We start from the raw sequence: 16,902 nt of genomic DNA, 5'->3' as shown, positions 1-16,902 counted from the left end.
TCTTCAGTTTTATGGGTTTGGGGATTCCCTGGAGGTTTTTGCTGAGTCCCTTTCCAGGTTCGCACCCACACCAATTCAGGATACTTTCAATCTTGTTATCCCACAATTTATCCTTGTCTACAGCGTTGACTCGCTCGATGTAGTGGTATGTTTCTCCGCCTATTCTTCTCCTACCTCCGATCATCGGGATGGTTTGGCAATTGTATATAGGGTTGCTATCGTCGCCATGAATGATCACTTCCTAATGATTCCATTCAAATTTTACAGCTTGGTGCAAGGTTGATGCCACAGCCTCAGCGGCGTGGATCCAAGGTCATCCTAGCAATAAATTGTAGGATGCCGGGACGTCTATAACTTGAAAGTTCACATCGAACCAGGTAGGTCCCATCTGCAAGCATAGGCTAATTTCCCCAATGGTGGATCTTTAGGACCCATCAAAAGCTTTAACATTGATTGCTCCGTCTTTGATCTCGTGCAAACCTTTACACAATGTCCTGAGAGTTATTAGTGGACAAATGTTAAGGCTGGATCCTCCGTCAACCAAGATTCTGGTGATGAAATAATCTTCGCATTGCACGGTGATATGCAACGCCTTGTTGTGACTCAGTCCTTCTGGTGGTAACTCATCTTCGTGGAAGGTGATCTTGTGGCTTTCCAGCACTTGTCCTACCATATTCGCCATCTCGCCTCCCGTTATGTTGCTGAGAACATAAGCTTCACTCAATATTTTCATCAAGGCATTTTGGTGTGCCTCAGAGCTTTGCAAAAGAGCCAGGATAGAAATCTGTGCTGGTGTTTTGTTCAGTTGCTCAACGACCGAGTATTCTTTGGCCTGTATCTTTATCCAAATGTCATCTGGTCCAGTTTCGATAGACCGTCCAGAGGCTTGCTTGCTGGACTCAGCTAAATGTTCCGGAGTATATATCCTGTCAGTTCTGGTCATGCCCATTGCGGCGATCGCTTCTCCAGTATGCGTCTTCCCTTTTCTCCAAGCTTCCGTTGTGTAATCCCAAGGCATGGCGTTTGAATTGAATGGTGTCACTTCTGTCATAGAAACTAGAATAGGCATCCTCGGGGGTAACACAACAACTTCAAACGGTGCAGGTGCTTTTGGGATCCTAAACTCAACCTCAATTGACCTCGGCGCCTTTGCAGGAGGCGCTTCGAACTCGAGCGGTACAGACACATTTATCTCATCGCCCTCAGAAGGATGGATCTGAACAACAATGGGATTGAGGGTGACCATCGGATTCTTAGGCTCATCTCCTTCAGCAATCAACCCGATTGACCCTTCGGGGTCCCAATCATCCTCAATCTCGATCATATGAATGTCTCCACCCTTGTGGTCAGGCAGAGGGTTGTTGCGAACATTGGGAACAGGCTCCTTTGCTATAATGACCTTATTGTCAATCAAGGTCTGAATCTTGTCTTTCAATGAGCGACATTCGTCGATGGTATGGCCTTTCATCCTGGAATGGTATGCGCAAGTTTTGTTCGGGTTGACCCATTGGGAGGGATTTTTTGGAGTTATGGCTGGGATAGGGGCAACAGAACCGGCTGCTTTAAGTCTTTCATATAGTTGGTCAATTGGTTCAGCAATGGCGGTATATTGTCTAGGAGGTCTACGGTCGAAATTTGGTCTGGGTTGAGGAAAGCTTTGGCGAGTAGGTGGTGATGGGTAATGAGAAGGTTAGGAGTTATATGCTTGGTGCACAGGTGCGAGATGGGAATATCTTGGTGAAGTGGGTTGATATGTGGGTGGTGGAGGTGATTGGTAGGCGGGTGGTGGAATTTTGTATGTGGGTGAGGGTGCTTCGTAACTTGGGGAGGGTTGATATGTGAGTGGAGTTGAGGGATATGTTTGGTATTGGTTCTTTGCGCAGCCATTACGGAATTCACGTCCCTTTTCTTTGCCGTGCCACCAGATTGTAAGGCTTTATTGGTGGCCTGTAATGCTTCGAGATTAGTGACCATACCATTCTTGATACCTTTTTCGATTCTCCCCTAACTTAATAATGTCGGAGAATTTCTGACCCTCTATCAGCATCAACCTTTCATAGTAATGCGGATCCTAAGCCCGGACAAAAAACCTGTTCATCTGCTCTTCCTCTAAGGCTGGACTGACCTTAGCAGCTTCTGACCCCCAACGAGTAGCATACTCGCGGAAGGTTTCTGTGGGTTTCTTCTTTAGATTCTGAAGGTAGAACACATCTGGTGCGTTCTCTGTATTGAACCTGAATCGGTCCATAAAATCAGATGCCATGCTCACCCAACTTGTCCATTTCTTTGAATCCTGGCTGATGTACCAAGATAGGGCATCGCCCTTCAGGGTCCTCATAAACAGCTTCATGTGGATCTTCTCGTCCTTTCCAACTCCTACCATCTTATCACAATACATTCTTAGATGGACCCTGGGATCACCTGTACCGTCGAACATCTCGAACTTGGGAGGTTTGTACCCCTCCGAGAGTTCAACATCTGGATGAACACAAAGATCATCGTAGTTCAACCCCTCAACGCCTTTGCTACCTTCGACACCGTGGACCCGGCTGGCTAGCTTCTTGAGTTCAACGGCCAAATTCCTGATAAGAGAGTCTTTATCATCTGAGTCAGAAGCACCTGATATTGGCTGGGTGTAGTGGGGTATAGTGTCCACAAAGATAGGAGTATTGTGGAGGTGGTTGTTTGTGGTGTTTTGCGGTTCAGGAATGAGCAGTGGAGTGTTACTGCATGTGTTGTAGGCTTGGGTGTGAGCGGGTTGTATCTGTGGTTGTGGGGTGTTCTGTGGAGGTGCGAGGTTCTGGGCATTAACATCAGGAGCGGCAAGAATGATTGATAGGCTTGCCAAGTTCCGGACTTGGTCCAATTCCTCCCGGAATTTCAGCAATGTTTGCTCAAGATGAGCAGTAGTTCCCTTGGTAATTGGAGTATTCTGAGAAGTCTCCTCAATTTCCTTTCTAGTATTTGCATCTCCCATTTTGCTTTTGTTCCTGTTTCTGATAGGACTTGGAGGGGGAGGAGGTGGAGGGCCCTTGGATCTCGTACTATATGATGATGATGCCAGAATGCATGAACTAACCTTTGGGGAGGGGAATAAAAATAAAGAAAAACAAAAAAGTAACAAGTTAGTGCAGGTTATGAGAAGAAAATGTTGTAATATTTAAACACATTGTGCAAGAATATAAATCGCGTCCTAATTTGGGTGCCTCGTTGTGCCTGAGGTAGGCCTAGCGACAAATTAGCTTGGAGAACTTATAATTCTAAGTGCCTCATTTTATTGATAAAAATAAGATGAATCCCAAAACGACACTAAAATAGCGGAAAGTAAAAATGTCACTAATGGCCATTAGCCTTATTACATTATGAAAGCAGAAAATAAAAGTCCTACTACTTGGTCCAAGAAGGACCTTCCCCAGATTTGGTATTCTTGACTCCCTCGTACAACTGCACCAGCTCGCGCAATCCTAATAGTAAGTAGGCTCGGGCCAAATGCCCGCCCGTATTTCCCTTGGCATTCTGGCAGTCTTCGATCCTCTTCAAGAACTTTCCTTCTAATTCTACTAGACCCCGCTCCATATACCCTAACCGCTTGTTGGTATTGACAGCCATATCCTTCCATTCGTCGATCAGCTTCTGGTGGGCTTCTTGTATTTCCCGGTGCTCATTTTCACACTCTCGAATTCTCTTGCGCAGTTGATTGTACTTAACCCGTGCTTAAGCTTTCTCGTCGATGATTTTGTGTCCGTGAATGAACCTGGGCTGACCCATACCGTTGTGATTATCTTCCAACCACCCCGAATAATGTGGTACACATCCGGCATGATACCTGTCTGGCTCAATAGATTCTCTCCCTAAGATGATCTTGCAATGCCACAGGTGCTGAGCTTGGCATTTGTGAGGGCTATCATCGTCCTGGAAATCAGCCTTAATGTGACTCATCTTGTCGACCATCGGTATGATTTGTTTTCTCCCAGCCTGCCTTATGGACCGGAGAGGAACGTAGGGATAAGTTCCCTTTAGACCAATGAGTATGAGAAATGGCGCATCTCGGGATCTAACAATGAACTCTTCCGTAGGGAACCACTCAACCATCCACTGTACTTGGTCCTCCTTCAGATTGTCAAATAGCTCTACCCATCCTCTGGCGTCTTCTGGCTGAGCGAACATGTTAGGCATATAGTTCATACGCCTTGGCTGGTGGAAGGCAATGTGATCATCCCACTCTCTGCGCAGGATCTCTTGCCGGTATTCTCCCTTCTGAAGGTGCTCCATGAGCCAGAGTTGAAGTAGTAAATTGCATCCCTCGAAATGACTGGCCCTTCGTTGACAGTTGTCCAGGGCTCGGTATATCTCCGCAATAATTATGGGCACTATGCTGAAAGGCTGCCCGCCAATCCCTTCCATCAGATTCTTAGTTACCATGGCCAGTCTGGTGTGGATCCTAGCCTTCTTCATAAGGAACACTATCATCCCCAGGAAGCAAAACATGAATACGAAGACCTTCATGTGAATATGCCCCAGTGAGGTGAGGGCAAATTCGTCCGAATAAGTGCGGTATGACTTGCTATGGCCATATCTCTCGTACAGATAGTCGAATGGGATGTACGAGTCTTTTAAACATGTCAAGTCTGGGTTCTTCTTCAGTCCCATCATCTTAAAGAAACCCCTACCCTTGCGATTTTCTGGCATAAGCAGACCCGGAGTCTCCCAAGGAATACCAGCTAAACCTCATATTTCTTCCAGCAAAGGAGTCATTTCAAGGTCCCCGAAGCAGAACACGGACCTGTCACTATCCCAAACAGAGTTGCAGCCTCTATGATTTTGTTGTCCGGCTGGATTTCTAGAAGAGAGGGTAGATTCCCTAGGTATTTGCGGATGAGTGTCTGATCACTGGAGTGGAGGTCTTCCCACCAATTTAGCAGCCTTGGATGAATGTTGGTTATAATGCCAAATCTGGGGACTTTGTGCCTCATTTTCTGCAAAACAGAGCGTTAGACCCTTACCCCACCAGACTCGACTATTTAAACCAATAATTAGCATAGCAAGAATTTTGTTCTCCAAATAAATGCACAGAATATGGTAGTGTCCATTTGGGTTTCAGGGAAACCCGATGGACTTGGGACAAGGCTATCTTAATGAGTCATTATGTGGACAATATACTGACTCGACTAGGCTTGACCATGATGCATGCATAATTTAAACAGAGTAAGGTTCCTATTGGGGTATTAGACAGGTACCCTTGAGCGGACAACTCGAGAGGGAAAGGCACGGAACCGTCGACTGCACCGCTGATCGATTGGTTTTACCGCAAATAAGCCTTTGCCGAATTTAAAGGGTGATAATATTGGAAGAGAGCAACCACTCATTATAAGCGTTGCTATGGTATTTGTTTGGCACGAGTGAAGTATGATGTTGAAGATACAGTTTACAAGAATGAAACAAATTGACATGTATTCCCACATTCATAAGATAAATAATTGCAGTAATTACATCAATATTGAAAAAGAGTAGTAAAGGGAAGCACTTAAAGAAAAAAGAAAAAGACAGGAAAAGTCAAGTCAGTGTTTGCAATGAAAAAAAATAAAGGACAATAATAAATAAAGCGATTAATGAAATAATAAAGTCACAAGCAACATGAAAAGGTAAAAGCCTAAAGAAATCCCAGCAGAGTCGCCATGCTGTCGACGCCCCCTTTTTCTCTAACCGTGGGGTCAGAAATCAGGTATACGACATTGGGAGGAAAACTCTATTCCCTTTCGAGAATTGGGTTTAGAAGTTGAAGAGTCGCCACCTAATGATTATAGTGCATTAGGACACTTTAAGAAGGGTTTGAGATGAAGAGACCAGAGATTATGGTAAGGGCTAGAAATTATCCTAAGGGGAAGGTGTTAGGCACCCCTCAAGATCCACTAGTGTCGTTCCCTGCCATGTTATAATTGTGACTTTACAAGTAAACAACCAAGACTCAAATAATGATTCGCACATAACATTGAGACCAAGTTGAAAATTTTTGAAGGTAAGTGAGAAGGCATAAATTCATGAAAAAGAGTTTTGAACAGTTTTACGAGAAGCGATGAAAGCAAATAATAGGAGAGGAGTCCTAAGTTTATAATTAATATGGATCATTTCAATGCAATACCCAGCGATCACTCCTCAGAAGAGGGGTCGCACGTGATATTAATGCATCGGTCATCATATCTATATCTACCCTTCCCACCCCGTTAAGGTATTTAAATGCGATCCATCTCGTTTACTTATTGCATGCTAGTACCCGTCCCAACCTATCAATCTCGGGGTATTAGGACTTCTAATCCTAAAGGGGAAGGAAAGGGATATAGGCATATATGGAGTTCAAAGGTTAAAATTCTAATTGCAACATACAAAACAAGTAACAAATGTAAGGATGAACAAACAAATAGGTAAGGCTCAAGTAAACCCCTTAATCAAACAAACACTTAGTTTAACATGTCTTGGCACATACTGATTTGGTTTTTAAATTAAACTTAAACAACGAACGGACTGGTTCAACCCATATGTTTAGATAGAAAGTCTGCATTAGGAAACTTGGATCCAATCGTTAGAAATTAAGGTATTTCAAGCGAGTGATTTAAAGTGGTACTGGTTTCAGGAAAAGTAGTCTAATGCAGAGGAGTTTTGAAAAGAAAGTATAGACTGCAGTAAAAATAAAACACAGAAATGGTTTTGAAAGAGTTTTAGAGATAGAAATATCTAAGGAAAGGGTAAGTCGCAACTGTTTTAAAAGACAATTTCAGGGTCTGAGTAAAACGTTTAGGTAGAATGTTTAGAAAGAAATTGTTTCAGAAAAAAGATGCCGATTTGAGGGGTTTAAAAACATACTGAGTCAAGAGAGTTTTTGTCAAATAATTAAGACTTCTGAAATCGTTGTTGTATTAAGACGTTAAGGACCAGTTAATAGATCAATATTACTTTAAGAGAATCAGACGAGTTTGAGGCTAATCCTATAGGCATGATATCTATCTTGATTTTTTGAAAACCTGTTATTGAACTTGTAAAAGATGATTGTGTTAATTAACCCTACAGTTTGCCTAACGCATATGCATTCCTTATAGACATAATCTCTATATGCATCGATTACATGAACGTTAAGTCGTATAGGCATGATTTCTATGTGATTTGTAACACAATGAAGCATTGACCCTATAGGCATGGTCTCTAGGTAATGTGGAATCAGAAACATTGAACAATCCTATAGGCAGGAAAAATTAAAATCCTAAAGTATGGTTTCTACCCTTACTGATGCAAGAATGTAAAATCCCTCCCACACCCTTTTACTATATTCCCCAAATTCTTTATACAAATTATTTCAGATCAAAAGAAAGAAAGTAAATACATTAATAACTAACAGCTAGATCCGAGTAGCCTAATTCAATCTTAATGTCCAATAACATGTGATTAACAAATTCCGGATTTCCAAAGCCTTCTCTTTATTCAAAGTGTTTCAAAGTTCCAAGGAATCTCAAGGATTCCCGGCATTGCTTACACTCAGGATACCATTTACAATTAGAATAGTGCAGTGCGGAATAGCCAGCCCTCAGGCATCCAAGTTCAGTGGGAGCTCAAGGGTCCCAAAGCATGGCTTGCAAGAGAGGGGCAGAACTTAGAGCTAGGAGTAAGCGCAAAGTGAAAAAGAATTGGGGAGCCATAACAAATGGTGGTCATACCCAGCCACAGGTGCAGACTAGCACACCCCTGACCATTTGTTTGGTCAAACAAGTTAGGAGCAGACCCTTGAGGGTCAAACCTAGGTCTGGATGGTGATTAGGACGCCACCAGACTCAGGTCCAGGCTCAAGCACATAAAGGGGAGAAGGGAGTGGGAATTGATTGAGTTAGGAGGTTCAAAGAACCCAGTTCAGAGTCATAGACAGCAATATCAAAGTGTTGTTATAGCTGGAACTATACTCACATACAAAGGGGAAAAGGGAAAGGGATTCACATGAGAAGAGTACATACAGAGTTGCAGAAATATAAGGAAAGAAAGCATAACTAACTAAGATGTAAACACATGGTAAAAGAGAGAGCATGACAGGCTAGGAAATAAACACATAGTTAAGGGAGGGCATTATTTAACTAAGAATGACATACCAGTTGCAAGTACTTGAATAGCAGAACCACAAAAGCAAGTAAACAGCCAGAAGTCAGCAGGAGCAAAATCGAATCTTCAGCAAATACTTGAGAGTTCAAAAAGAACTCAAGAATGTTTTAGAAAGTAGAAAGAGAAGAGGAGAAAAGTGCTCAATACTAGAGGTTGAGAAAGTAGTAGTAGAGAAAGTATTGAAAAGTTCGAAGTCTTTCTCTGTATGTCCTTATTAAGTGCAAAAGGGGTAGCCCCTTTTATAGTGCAGAAGACAAGTGAGAAGAAGGTAAGAAAATAATTTTGAAAGTCAATCACACAGATTTCCCTTCAACCAAGGGATTAATTTCAAATGGGCATGACAAATAAGGAAAGGATTTGATTTTAAAATCTTTTATAAGGCAGTACAATAAGAGTAAATACACAGAAACTTATTTAAGGAAAGAGTCTAGTAGTACACGGTTTGGGCAAATAAGGAAAGGCAATCAATCAACAGCCAGTAAAAATCAAGGTTTGAGCCTTGGCACGAATGGATCCAACCTAGAAAAGGTGAAGAGAAACTTATTTTAAAGAAAATTAGTGACACTCAATCAATCCTCATAAAAAGGAATTCGGAATCAATCACAAGTTGGCAAAAGACCTTTTGAAAGAAGAGTTTATCATATATAAAGCAAACACTTCAAACAGAAGAGTCTAACATCGAAGTATTTAGAATCATAAACAAAAGAATACAAGTTCTACCAGAGAATCATAGTGAGTCTGAAGGTACAGGGTCCCAATGTGGAACCGAATTCGATTTTCCAAGAAAAAACCCCCAAATTCTAGGGTTTCCCCATCGAATCAAACACAGAAATGAGAAGGCAAGTGAACAGACTCAAGGAGTCTTATGAGAATCAGGCAAATGCAATAGAAGGCTTGAAATAATCAAAGAAAGAAAACCATTTTAAGGCATGAAGAACATGTTCAGACAACTTTAGAACTTATGAAAGGATGGGGGTTTAAACAGAACAGACGAAATATGCTTAACAAGAACACGAACATAGTTCAGAAAAGCAAAACATCGAGAAACACAGTATTAAAGAGTGAGAAAAAAATAGACTAATCATGTGAGCATATGTATAAAAGTAGGAAGACAATACATGCGTAAATTAAGGAGGAGAACATACGAGCATACTGTAGACAAAAAGCTGAAAGAAAAGAACAACAAAATCGAAAGATTTTCAGAAACCCTAATTTGAAAAACCAATGATTTTGAAAAGGAATTTTTGGGAAAACACTTAAAACGTCAAATATAGCATATATCTATCATAGATATAAAATAATAAAATGAAAAGCAACCTCGAATAGGTTAGGGTTTCTGAGAACCCTAAAGGATGAGAAGGCTTGGAAGTCACGAGAGCGGATCTGAGCTGATAAGGTCGAATCCAAGCTCAAGAGGCTAAATTATGCCGGAGCAAGGCCGGAAACGGCCAAAGAATCTCGAATCGGCTAAGGTCTAGATGAAGACCTTCGAGGTCTAGCCTCAAATGTTCAGCGAGCAGGCGTATAGGAGTAGAATATGGTGAGTAGAGATCGTCCATGGCTAGATTAACCATGGATTCCGGTGGATTTTGGGTCGGAGAGGGGGTAGGCAGCTTCTAGGGTTTCAGAGGTTGAGAGAGTTCGAGAAAGATGAGGGAACCAAAGGCGGCGGGTTTGGAGAGAATGGGGATAGGGATAAGGTCGTTGGAATTAATTAAGGTAAGGGGGAATCTGGGCCGTGGATCAAAATGATCAACGGCTCAAATTAAAAGGAACACGGGCCGGGTCGGTTAATTGGGCGTTGGGTCGGGTTAATTGGGTAATTAGGTTGGGGATTTTGGTCCAATTGGGGGTTAAGATTGAGGTTAATTTAGGCTAAGACTAAAAGGTAAATGGGGCTACATATTAAATAGCCATTTTTTCTTTTTTATTTTATAAAAATAGTAAAAAAAATGATTTTGAAATTAAATTAAAAGTATTGAATCAGTAAATAGTATATAAATATTAATTTAAAATACTGGGATCAATTTTTATAATTATAAAAATGCGATAAAATCTTAAAGAGACTAGTATTGCAATTATATGCAATTTAGTTTTAAAATCGCCAAACGAATTTTTAGAAATATGCAACAATCATGTTAGCTATATTTTGATGTAAATATGAGAATGAAATAAATTATCCTCCAAAATGGCAAGCTTTGGGGAATAATTATGGGATTTAATAGTGTAAAAATAGGCCATAAATTGGTTTAAAAATCATTAAAAATGCCAAAACCCTTTGGGGTGTGTATATATGCACATATATGTCATTTAAAAATATATAGGGAAAAATTGGGTGTCAACACTTTGTTGTAGATCTTGTGACTTGTATTCGCGGAATTTCGGGGAGTTGTGTTCTATTGAGTTACGAAGTTTCTTTATATGATAGTTAAGTTTTTTTAAGGTTATTATAAATTCTCAGTTAAATTCTGTATGTCTGTTAGGTTTACCTAGCCTTAGAGACTAGGTACTATCACGACATCTTACAGATGGAAATTGGGGTCGTGACAAGTTGGTATTAGATCCCTAGGTTCATAGGTGTTATGAGTCACAAGCAGGTTTAGTAGAGTCTCGCAGATCGATATGGAGACGTCGGTACTTATATTCAGGAGGCTATGGAACGGTTAGGAAAAGATTTACTTCTTTGATTCCTTATTGTGCGAATTTGTTGAAAAGCTTCAGACACTTGCACCCCCGCTAGATCCGCGAGAGGCCAGGGCTGGGGCAAAGGACGAGGACGGGAACATGTTGTAGCCAGAGCACCTACCCCAATTGCGATACAGGATCCACTAGTAGCTTCAATTGGGGGGCAGGCACTGAGACGCCTCTTACTGCCCCTGCACTTTAGGAGACCCTCGCTTAGTTTTGTTAGCATATTTGGCACTCTAGCTCAGGCGGGGTTGATTCCACTTGCTCCTCCAACATCTCTGGCAGGGGGAGGAGAATAGACTTCCACCACCCGTATCCTAAAACAGCGGGTCCAGGTTGGCAAGGTGCTAGAGGTCATACCAGTGCAGTCAATTGTCCCAGTTCATCCCGAGGTTAGGGAAACAAAATTTGAGGGGAGCAGCTCAGGCTCGAGAGATACCAGAAGTACCACCCCTTACTTTCAGCGGCTTAGCTTTAGAGGATGATGGTTGTTTTTAAGATTGCCACTGTTTCCTCCGTACTATGGGTGTTGTGAAGATGAGTGGGGTTGCTTTCACTACATTCTAGCTTAAGGGAGTAGTTTATCAGTGGTAGCAAACGTACGAGCTAGGTAGCTCGGCCGAGATAGCTTCACTCACATGGGCTCAATTTTCAGAAATATTCATGAGAGAGTTTGTTCCCCAAAACCTTCAAGATGCATGGCGCGCGGAGTTTGAGTAGTTGCTCCAGGGTTCTATGACCATTTTGGAGTATGCTATCATGTTTAGCGAGTTGTTGAGACATGCACCAACCTTAGTCTCCACAGTCAGAGAGCGAGACCATCGATTTATCGAGGGGCTCAACCATGGTATTAGATTTAGCATGGCTTGAGAGTTGGAGACTGATACCTTATACTAGTAGGTAGTGGAGATCGCTCGAATATTGGAGGGTATGTGGGGTCGAGAGAGAGAGGACAGGGAGACCAAGAGGCCTCTAGATTCTTAAACATATAGTGGCGACCGTGCCCCAGTTACAACCCATCATGGTAGAGGCTATGCAAGCTGCCCAGTTCATTCAGCACTTCCAGCTTTCAGTGGTATTTTGGATGCTCCCTAGTCTCAAGTTGCACATTATGCACCGCCACTATCTAGTACGCCTCTTACACGGGGTAATTTCAGTGGTCAGTATAGCCTACCAAGATCGAGCCAGAATCATGGAATGAAGAGATTCTACTTGTCTCCCAGTTTCAGTAGCCACATCCTCCTAGAGCTTGTTTTGAGTGTGGTGATACTCGTCATATAGTAAGGGACTGCCGTGACTTAGAAGGGGTGCACCTCCATAGATCACTCAGGCTCCATGTCTTCCACCAGGTCCTCAAACTTCTAGGACTGTGGTTACTGCACCAGTTGCCACTCCATCTATACAGCTAGCTAGAGGTGGAGATCGGGCAGGTAGGGGTTGCCCTAGAGGGGGAGGCCAAGCCAGAAGTTATGCTCTATCGACTAGGACTGAGGTGTTTGCATTAGACTTAGTCATCACATGTATTGTTCCGGTTTGTCATAGAGATGCATCAGTCTTATTTGATCTAGGCTCCACTTATTTCTATGTATCATCTTACTTTGCTCCATATTTGGGTATATCCCATGATTCCTTGAGTTCTCCTGTCTTTGTGTCCATGCCAGTGGGAGATTCCATTGTTGTTGACTGTGTGTATCGGTCATGTTTAGTTGTTCTTGGTGGTTTTGAGACCAAAGTTGACCTATTGTTGCTAAATATGGTAGATTTTTGTGTTAATTTGGGTATAGACTAGTTGTCGCCCTATCATGTTATTCTTTATTATCACGCCAAGACGATGACGTTGGCTATGCCAGGTTTGCCGAAGTTGGAGCGGAGGGGTACTTTGGATAATATTCCTAGCAGGGTGGTGTCTTTCCTTAAGGCATATCGAATGGTTGGGAAGGGGTGTGATGCATATTTAGCCTTTGTAAGGGATATTAGTGTTGACACTCCTAACGTGGAGTCAGTTCCGATAGTAAAAGACTATCCAAATGCTTTTCTAGCATATCTTTCGGGTATACCGCCCGATAGGGATATCGATTTTGGTATTGACTTGTTGTCGGGCACTCAACTCATTTCTATTCCACCATATCATATAGCCCCTACAGAGTTGAATGAGTTAAAGGAGCAGTTGTAAGAGTTGCTTGATAAGGTTTCATTAGGTCCAATATGTCACCTTGGGGTACTCCATTCTTGTTTGTAAAGAAGAAGGATGGTTCTATGCGCATATGTATCAATTATCGTCTGTTGAATAAGGTTACAATGAAGAACACATATCTATTGCCACACATTTATGACCTATTTGACTAGCTACAAGGTGCCAAAGTGTTCTCGAAGATTGATTTGCGGTCAAGCTATCATTAGTTGAAGATTCAGGATCTGGATATTCCAAAGACTGCCTTTAGGACTTGGTATGGCCATTATGAGTTCCTTGTGATGTCATTTAGGCTGACCAACGCCCTAGCAACATTTATGCACTTGATGATCAGTGTATTCCAGCCCTATCTTTACTCATTCATCTTTGTGTTTATTGGCGACATCTTGGTATACTCCCAGAGCCGGGAGGATCATGAGTAGCATTTGAGGATTGTGTTCCAGACCTTGAGAGAAAATAACTTGTATGCAAATTTTTCAAAGTATGAATTCTGGCTTGACTCGGTGGCATTTTTGGCTCATGTGGTGTCGAGTGAGGGGATTAAGGTAGATCCGAAGAAGATTGGAGCAGTTCAGAGTTGGCCCAGACTGTCTTTAGCTCTTGAGATCCAGAGTTTTCTTGGTTTGGCAGGGTATTACCGTCGATTCATAGAGGGTTTGCCATATATTGTTGCACCTATGACTAGACTAACCCAGAAGTGTGCTCCGTTCAGGTGGATCGAGTAGTGTGAGGAGATCATTCAAAATCTCAAGACTACTTCGACTACAACCCCAGTGTTGGTGGTGCCTACGTGTTTGGAGTCTTACACTGTGTACTATGATGTGTCATGTGTTGGCCTCGGCATGGTGTTGATGCAAGACGGTAGGGTGATTGCCTATGCGTCTAGACAGTTGAAGGTTCATGTCAAGAATTATCCTGTCCACGACCTGGAATTAGCAGCTATTGTTCATGCCTTAAAGATTTGGCAGCACTACTTGTATGGTGTCCCTTGTAAGGTCTATACCGACTACCGGAGTTTACAACATCTGTTCAAACAGATGGATCTTAACTTGCAGCAATGGAGATGGTTAGAGTTGCTTAAGGACTATGATATCACCATTCTATATCATCTCAAGAAGGCCAATGTGGTGGCTGATTCCTTGAGTCGAAAGGCAGAGAGCTTGGGCAGTTTAGCATATCTACCGACAAAGGAGAGGCCATTAGCATTGGATGTTCAGGCCTTGGCCAACCAGTTTGTTAGATTGAATATTTTGGAGCCGGGTTGAGTTTTGGATTACATGGTTTCTCGGTCTTCCCTTTATGATCGTATTAAGGAGCGACAGTATGATGACCCCCATTTGCTTGTCCTTAAGGACACAATTCAGTATGCTGATGCCAATGAGGTTACTCTTAGGGATGAACGTGTGTTGTGGATGCATGGCCGGTTACGTGTGCCCAATGTAGATGGATTGCATAAGTTGATTCTTCAAGAGGCCATTAGTTCGCGGTACTCCATTCAATCGGGTTCCGCTAAGATGTATTAGGACTTGAGGCAGCACTATTATTGGAGAAGGATGGATAAAGACATAGTGAAGTATGTAGCTTGGTGTCTAAATTGTTAGCAGGTGAATTATGAGCATCAGGGGCTAGGTGGGTTACTTCAGAGGCTTGAGATTCCCGAGTGGAAATGGGAGCGAGTTACCATGGATTTTGTTGTTGGGCATCCACAAACTTAGAGGAAGTTTGATGCAGTATAGGTGATTGTGGATAGGTTGACTACGTCGGCTCATTTCATTCCAGTGATGATTACTTATTCTTCAGAGCAGCCGACTTAGGTCTATATTCGCGAGATTGTCTGACTTTATGGTGTGCTAGTATCCCACATCTCTGACCAGAGTATGCAGTTCACATCGCAATTTTGGAAGGCCGTATAGCGTAAGTTAGGCATATGGGTTGAGTTGAATACAACATTCAACCCTCAGACGGACGGACAGTCCGAGCGCACTATCCAGATATTGAAGGATATGTTTCGTGCATGTGTTATGGAGTTCGAGGGTTTTTGGTATTAGTTCTTGCCAATTGCGAAGTTTGCCTACAACAACAGTTACCAGTCGAGTATTCAGATGGATCCATATGAGTCCTTGTGTGGGAGGCGGTGTCGGTCTCTGTAGGGTTGGTTTGAGCCTGGTAAATCTAGGCTATTGGGTATAGACTTGGTTCAGGATGCTTTGGAAAAAGTTAAATTGATTCAAGATCAACTTCGTACAACCTAATCTAGACAGAAGAGTTATGCAGATTGGAAGGTTACTAATGTTGTATTCATGATTAGAGAGCGGGTCTTGCTCTGGGTTTCACCCATGAAGGGTGTTATAAGGTTTGAAAAGAGGGGCAAGTTGAGACCTAGGTATATCAGACCTTTTGAGATTCGTAAGAGGATTGGTAAGGTGGCCTACAAGCTTGCATTACCACCTAGTCTAGCTGCAGTTCATCCAGTATTCCATGTTTCTATGTTCCGGAAGTATCATGGTGATCCGTCCCATGTGTTAGATTTCAGCTCATTCCAATTGGACAAGGATTTGTCTTATGTTGAAGAGCCGGTGGCCATTTTGGACAGGTAGTTCCGAAACTTGAGGTCGGAGAGCATTGCTTCAGTGAAGGTTTATTGGAGGGGTCAACCAGTCGAGGAAATGACTTGGGAGATCGAGCATGATATACATAGGCGTTGTCCTCATCTTATCACCACTTTAGGTATGTCTCTATACTCGTTCGAGGATGAACATTTGTTTTAAGAGGGGAAGGATGTAACGACTCGGCTGCTCGTTTTGAGTAGTTTCACCCCGATCCCCTATTTATTGCCTCCTATATGTTGTATTATGGTTATGTAATTTTCCAGGGTGTTTGGTTTTGGTTTCGGGTGATCTTCGGAATGAAATGGGACACATAGTCCCTAAGTTGGAGGCTTTAGTTGAAAGAAGTGACGACAGTTTGACTTTTGCATAGATGACTTCCGAATGGAGTTTTGATGATTCCAATAGCTCCATATGGTAATTTTGGATGATTCCATAGAAAGTTAAAGGTTTGGAAGATTGAGAATTTTGATCGGGAGTTGAATTTAATTATATCAGGGTCAGATTCCGATTTCGCAAGTTGGAATAGGCTCGTCATGTTATTTATGACTTGTATCCAAAATTTGAGGTCAATTAGAGTTATTTTGGTATGATTCGGTGTTAGTTTCAGAAGTTAGATGTTCATAGTGTCAATAGGCTTAAATTGGGTTGCAATTTGTAGAATCAATGTTGTTTGACGTGATTTTTAGCCTCGAGTAGGCCCGTTATGTGTTTTGGAACTTTTTAGTATATTCGGACAGGGTCCCAGGGTCGCGAGTGTGATTCAGATTGAATCCGGAACCAAATTGGACTTAGTCATTTTTGCTGAAGCTCCAGCCTTTCTGGTGTCATCATACCTGCGGGGGATTTGGCCGCAAGTGTGGACTCGCTAGTGCGAGTGAAGAAGCACAGAAGTGGAAAGGGCAGCCCAGACCTGGGTTCGCAAGGGTGGAGCGTGGGTGTAGATACGCATTCGCATGAGCGATTGTTTCTTCCGCAGAAGCGGACAAAAAGGAGATTGGGAGGGATCACAGGTGCGGTCGATTTCTCCACAGCGGCAGGCTCGTAGGTGCGAGCAACTAGTCCGCAGAAGCGAAATCTCAGGACTTAAGCTGGAAACTCACATGCGATGGATTTTCCGTAGATGCAGCGTCACACATGTGACTGGGGCCTCGCAAAAGCAAGAATAACTGGGCATAAAAGGCTTAATCGAGGGTTTCATCTCATTTTTCATTTTTGGACCCAGAGAGCTCGGTTAGTGGTAATTTCCCGAGGTTTTTTAAGAATATAATCGGGGTAAGT

The sequence above is a fragment of the Nicotiana sylvestris genome, chromosome 12, assembly GCF_000393655.2.
Source record: "Nicotiana sylvestris chromosome 12, ASM39365v2, whole genome shotgun sequence".
Lineage (NCBI taxonomy): Eukaryota > Viridiplantae > Streptophyta > Magnoliopsida > Solanales > Solanaceae > Nicotiana > Nicotiana sylvestris.
Note: the sequence above shows the minus strand (reverse complement) of the source record.